At 38.9% G+C, this 7,090-nt stretch overlaps 1 long non-coding RNA gene across 1 annotated transcript; it reads left to right on the top strand.

The window, feature by feature from the left end:
- Window positions 1–2,223: 2,223 nt before the first annotated feature.
- On the top strand, window positions 2,224–3,942 carry LOC103599938. The gene is made up of 2 exons (XR_551341.1): window positions 2,224–3,578; window positions 3,829–3,942. It is a non-coding gene; the product is annotated as an uncharacterized LOC103599938 (long non-coding RNA).
- Window positions 3,943–7,090: the final 3,148 nt, after the last annotated feature.

Raw genomic sequence — 7,090 nt, 5'->3', positions numbered from 1 at the left:
GGCTCTCTCTGTCCTCTGGCACGCTCACTCCAGACCCGTCGCCATCTTGCTCCCCCTCTTCTTTGCTTATTCTGCATCTACATGCAAGTAGCTGAACAGTTGTGGAGAAAAAGCACACAGTTAATCTGTATTTCATAGATTAGGTTAGATGGTGGTGACAGAAAACCTGAAATACAGTGGCTTACACCCCAGTTAGACTGGCTATTTTCTTTTTTTTTAAATTATTATTTTTATTTTGTCAATATACAATGTAGATGATTATTATGTCCCATCACCGAAACCTCCCTCCCTCCTCCCTCTCCCCCCTCCCACCCAGGTGTGTCCACTCCATTTGCTTGTTGTAAGAACTTCAAAAAAAAAAAAAAAAAATTTGGGTTTTTTTACCTCCCCCCCCCCCCCCCCGGGTTTTTTTTTTGTTGTTGTTGTTGTTGTTGTTTGTTTGTTTTTTGTGTGTGTGTGAGTAGACTGGCTATTTTCAAAGACACAAAATAATAAATGCTGGGGAGGATGTGGAGAAAGGGAAACCCTTATACATTGTTGATAGGATTGTAAGTTAGTACAACCATTATGGAAAACAGTATGGAGGTTTCTCAAACAACTATATATAGAACTATTGTATGATCCAGCAATCCCACTACTGAGTATATACCAAAGGAATGGAAATCATTGTGTTGAAGGGATACGTGCACTCCCATGTTTATTGTAGCTCTATTCACAATAGCTAAGATATGGAACCAACCTAAATGTCCATCGATGGAAGAAGATTGGATAAAGAAAATGTGGTATATATACACAGTGGAATACTACTCAGCCATAAAAAAGAATGAAATTCAGCCATTTGCAGCAGCATGGATGAGGGTAGAGAAAATTATATTAAGTGAAATAAGCCAGGGACAAAAAGAGAAATACCACCTGTTCTCATTCATAAGTGAGAGCTAAAAACACACGAATAAATAAGGAAACAACAATAATAATTTGAACTTTCAGAAGGAGAGAGCAGGACTGTGATTACTAGAGGTGGGGATGGGGAGTAGAGGGAGTGAGAGGTTGGTTAATGGACACAAAACAGCTAGGTAGGAAAAATAAGTTCTGTTGGTGTACAATTGAGCTAGGCATCTATAATTAACAATAACTTACTGCATGTTATCAAATGGCTGGAAGAGAGGAGATCAGATGTCCTCATCACAAAGAAATGATTAAGTTTTATAATGATGAATATAATATACTAATTATCCTGATTTGATCATCACACATTATATACATGTATTGAAATTCAACTCTGTACCCCACAAATAAGTATAATCAACATGTTTCAATAAAAAACAAACAAAATACAGTGGCTTAAATAAGATAGGAATTCACTTTCTCATAAGAATCTGGATATGGAACGTTCAGGACTGGTGGTTGTGATGGCTCCATGATCATCAGAGGTCAGGCTTTTTCTGTCTTTTGCTCTGCTGTGTGTGGCCACCATTCCCCAGGTTCCTTCAAGATCCAAGATGACTGCTTCTGCTTTAGTCACCAAGTTTGTATTCTAGCTAGCAGGAAGGAGGAGAAAGAGAGGAAAAGGGCAGCCCTCTTCCTTTCAGGATTCTTCACAGAAGTTCCATATTCCACTTCCCCTAGTAACATGACTATGACTGCAAGGAAGTAAGAAATGTGGTCTTCATTTTAGCATGTGCCCTGCTAAAAACTGGGAGTTCTGTTACTGAGGAAGAAGAGATGAGATGTTGGGGAACAAGCAATAGTTTCTGCCATATAAACCCACTGCACTCATTTCACATTCATGATCATAAAACGCAAACGAACACACAGCATGGCCCTGAAATGCTGATCCTACTATATTTTCCTAGTAAGTTGACTTTCCCAGTCCTTTCCCTTAAATCTCTACTCACCTATGCAGCCGCTAGTGTGTGCTGATGTCTTTGCCCCAAATTTCATAGAGAAAATAGATTTAAACACCTGAACCCTATGGTTAGAAATGGGGAGGAGCCTCCTCCCAAGAGAAAAGGGAGTAGTGGCTGTGTGGGCGTGATATATTTTTAACTTCTTAAGTTATATGCATTGCTTTCTATCAGACATCTCTTCCTCCTGGGACTGGTGACACAAGGGAACCATGCAGTCTCTGCTGGCCTTTCACCTGCATCAGATTCCTTTTGGTAGTTTCTCCTGTAGAGGCTACATGTTAAGTTCCTGTGGTGCAGTCTTGGTTACCTTGCCTTCTTCTGATTGGTTTTCTTTCAGATCACCTCTGCCAGTTCTCAGACACTTAAAGGACATGCTTTCTGCAGGACCACTCTGAAGGATGCTTCGGCATATTGCTAACCTGAGTGGATGGCTTGAGTTGACTTGGACACTCCCTCCCAACAGGAAGGGAGATATGACTGGTCACTAATGAAAGAGGTAATGAAGCTTTGGAGACAAGCTGCAAGCGGTGAAGCAACTTTACATCAAATGGAAAATGCATCTCTTTGCTGCTACATGAGCAGCTTTTATAGTCATTAAATTTACCTAAAGTGGCCCTTTTGTCTTTCTGCTTTTACTTTATTTTTGCCTTGGTTAGTGTTTCTGGGGTTTTCCCTATGGTTTCCATGTTAAGTGTTTCCCAGCCCGATTTCTGCTGTGGATGCTGCTAACCGCTCTGGTTTTCTCCCCTGGACTCAAGGAGGTGGAGACTGAAAGAGGGGAAGGTGGGGAGAACCATTTGCTTGGAAAAACTTGTTTAGATCTTTCTAGCATTGTCATTCAATGCCATTGCCTCAGCTGACAGTTGCCTCAGTTTATTCTATGTGTTTTACCTGAGGATTTCCCTCATGAACCTCCTTTTTAGTCTGTTAGTTTGTTCTTTGCCTTTAGGTCTGACAGCACTTGGAGTTTTAGAAAATGTCATTACTCATTGATAGGATCTGAGCAGTGGTTCTTGGCCCATTTACTACCAAGGTTATTTTGTTCTGTGGGTATCATGAAATAAAATATCCAAGAGCTGGTAGCATGTAATTTTTGGAGTCGGAGGACTTTGGTTCAAGTCCCCACTCCATTGCTTAAGAGTTGTGTAAGCTTGAGTAGTTACTTTATTCTCCTGTGCCTTGGTTTACTCATGTGTGACGGGGGAATAATAATGAAATGCTTATCTCATATAGAGTTCAATGAGATTATGCTTGTAAAGAGTTTAGTAGAGTTTGTGGAACATTGTAAGCTCTTATCAAAAGGGAGCGATCATTGAAAGATTTTGCTTCTAAAACAGACTGCATGTATTAGGATGTGCTGAGGCTTTTATTATTTCTGGCCGTGATCTCCTTTAGACCTTTTCCACTGACTTGCATGACAGCTTTGGGAACCTCAGGTGGGAACTTCTTCCTTGGGTGCTGATTCGGCCCATGAGGGTTGGTTTCCACTTGCAGTGTTTATCTTCTATAGAGGAGAACATTTGTTACAGCTCTTCCCCTTAGTTCTTTATTCAAAGGGCATTTAAAACAAGGTTTGACCACCCAGATTCCTCAGTAAATAAATAACAAGGAAAAAAAAAACCACCCAAAACAGATCAAGGGAACTTACAGATTAAAAGAAATTTAAGAGACATTTCAAGGGCCGGCCCGGTGGCGCACTGGATAGTGCGCCGCTTGGGAAGCGCGGCGGCGCTCCCGCCCGAGGGTTTGGATCCCACATGCGGACCGGTTCCCGCTCACTGGCTGAGCGAGGCGCGGGAGCAACGCCGAGGGTTGCAGTCCCGTTGCCGGTCCCAGGTCCGGTACGGGGGCAACACTGAGGGTTGCGATCCGTTGCCGGACACGGAAAAAGTCAAAAGACAAAAAAAAAAAAAAAAGAGACATTTCAACTCATTTCAATGTACTCTCCTTATTTGGATCTTGATTTAAACACAATGTAAGAAGTTGATGTAATTGATATAAAATTGATAAAACTAGCATTTGAAACACTGAAAAAGTGTTGAAATTTTATTTTACATTTATAAATAATTTGAACAATAAGTATCTGTAATCAGTCTTCCTCCTACTACTTTCTCCTAATCCTCTAGTTCCCTTTTATAAAGGCCAGCACTTTTTTTTCTAATACGCCTTTTTAGAAATAGTCTCTGTACATACAGTGATTTGTATGTGTATTTATTTTACACAAATAGTTGCACATACACACTATTAATAGCTTTATTGAGGTATGTGTAATTGACATACAGGAAACATGATCATTTTTAAGGTGTACAAATTGATAAGTTTTGACATATGTTTTGACTCATGAAACCATCACCAAATCACAATAATAAACATATGTGTCACCCCTGAAATTTTTCTCATACTCGTTCATAGTCTCTCTCCTCAAACCCCCTATCTCCCAAGCTACCACAGATTTTTCTGTCACAAATTCTGACATGTTGTGTTTATTTAAGTTCAAAATACTTTCTAATTTCTCTTTTCATTTCTTCTTTGACCCATGGGTTATTTAGAACTAGGTCATTTAATTCTAAATATTTGGGGATTTTCCTGAGATCTTTATGTTACTGATTTCTAATTTAATTCCATTGTGGTCAGACTTAAATAATTTGAATTTATTGAGACTTATTTAATGGCTCAGAATATGATCTGTTTGGGTAAATGGTTTATATTTGAGGAGAATATGTATCCTGTGGTTGGGTAGAGAGTTCTACAAATGTCAGTTGATTCAAGTTGTTGTTCAAGTCTATAATATCCTTGCTTATTATCTGTCAAATTGTTGTGTCGACTATTAAGAGAAGGGTATTGAAATTTCTGAAAATAGGGGCTGGCCAGTTAGCTCAGTTGGTTAGAGCACAAGCCTTGTAACACCCAGATCAAGGGTTCGGATCCCCATACCGGCCAGCTGCTGGTAAAGCAAAACAAAACAAAACAAAACAGAAAAGAAATTTCTGAAAAGAGTTTTGGACTTGTCTTTTTTCTTCTTGCAGTTGCTATAATGTTTTATTCATAAATTTTGATGCTCTTTTAATAGGTGGATAAACATTTAGGATTTCTATGTTGCCTTGATTAACTGACTCCTTATCATGATGAAATGACCTTTTTTATCCCTGGTAATATTTTTTGCTTTGAAATGTGCATTATCTAGTGTTAATATCACTGGCTGACTTCCTCTGTTTCTTCCTGTCTCCCCCTTTTTGTCTCCCTTCTTTTCTCCCTCCTTCCCTCTCTCTCTCTCATTTTATTGAGATATAGTTCACATACCATTAATTTCACCATTTTGTAATGTACAATTCAGTGGTTTTTAGTATATTCACAAGGGGCCACAACTATCACCACTAATTCCAGAACATTTTCATTACTCGGAAAAGAAACCCTGTACCTGTTAGCAGTCACTACCCGTTCTCCTCTCGCTCCGTCCCCTGGCAAGCACCAATATACTTTGTGTCTCTATGGATTGCCTCTTCTGAGCATTTCGTGTAAGTGAATCATACAATATGTAGCCTTTGTGTCTGGCTTTTTTCACTTAGTATAGTGTTTCAAAGATTTATCCATCTTGGGCTGGCCCGGTGGCGCACTGCTACAGTGCGCTGCTTGAGAGCGCGGCGGCGCTCCCGCCGAGGGTTCGGATCCCACATACAGACCGGCGGCTCACTGGCTGAGTGAGGTGTGGGTGCAACACCGAGGGTTGCGATACCGTTGCCAGTCCCGGTCTGGTACGGGCGCAACACCGAGGGTTGCGATCCGTTGCCGGTCACGAAAAAAGACAAAAAGGAAAAAAAAAAAAAGATTTATCCATCTTGCATCATGTATCAGTACTTCATTCTTTTTTTATGGTTGAATAACATCAATTAATGTGATACAACATATTCATAGAATGCATGGTTTACTGATTAAATCTTACTAGTTATAGGTCTATTTATATTTTCCATTTCTTCTTGAGTCAGATTTGGTGGTTTGTTTCTAGGAGTTTGTCCATTTCATCTAGGTAATGTAATTTGTTGGCATAGTGCATAGTTGTTCATAGTTTTTATTTCTTTAAGGTTGGTAGTAATATACTCACTTTTGTTTCTGACTTAGTAACTTCAGTATTCTCTTTTCTCAATATCAGTCTAACTAAAGGTTTGTTAATTTTGTTGATCTTTTCAAGGAACCAACTTTTGTTTTCCTTGATTCTTTTGTTTTTCTATTCTAAATTTCATTTATCTCCACTGTAATATTTTCTTCCTTCTGTTTGCTTTGGGTTTAGTTTGCTTTTCTTTCTCTTGTCCTTAAAGTGGAAGGTAGGTTATTCATTTGACGTTTGCCTTTTTTTTCCATTTAAAAAAATAAACTTCACCTTTTTTAAGAACAGTTTTAGGTTTACAGCAAAATTGACCAGAAAGTACAGAGAATTCCCATATGCCCCTTGTCCCCAACACACATAGCCACCCCCCACTATCAACATCCTATACCAGAGTGATATCTTTGTTACAATTGATGAATCTACATTGACTCATTATTGTCACCCAAAGTCCATAGTTCATATTAGGATTCTTTCTTGGTGTTGTACATTCTATAGGTTTTGACAAATCTATAATGTATCCAATGTTACAGTATATAGAATAGCTTCACTATCCTAAAAATCCTTTGTGCTCTGCCTATTCATCCCTCCCTTCCCTCAACCTTTGGCAATTATCGATCTTTTTACTGTTTCTATAGTTTAGCATTTTCCAGAATGTCATATACTTAAAAATCATACAACATGTAGCCTTTTCAGATTGGCTTCTTTCACCTTGTAATATGCATTTAAAGTTCGTCTGTGTATTTTCATGACTTCATGGCTCATTCCTTTTTAGTACTGAATAATCCATTGTCTGGATGTACCACAAGTTATTTAGCCATTCACCTATTGATGGACATCTTGGTCGTTTTCAAGTTTCGGCAATTAAGAATAAAGGTGCTGTAAATATCTGTGTGCAGGTATTTGTGTGGGCATGAATTTTCAACTCATTTGCATATTAAGGAGCATGATTGCTGGATTATATGATAAAAGTATGTTTAGTTTTGTAAGAAACTACCAGACTGTCTTCCAATGTGGCTGTACCATTTTGCATTCACATCAGTAATGAGTGAGTGTTTCTGTTGCTCTGCATCCTTGTCAGCAT

The sequence above is a fragment of the Galeopterus variegatus genome, unplaced genomic scaffold (assembly GCF_000696425.1).
Source record: "Galeopterus variegatus unplaced genomic scaffold, G_variegatus-3.0.2 Scaffold3153, whole genome shotgun sequence".
NCBI lineage: Eukaryota > Metazoa > Chordata > Mammalia > Dermoptera > Cynocephalidae > Galeopterus > Galeopterus variegatus.
This window is presented reverse-complemented; position numbering and strand designations above follow the sequence as displayed.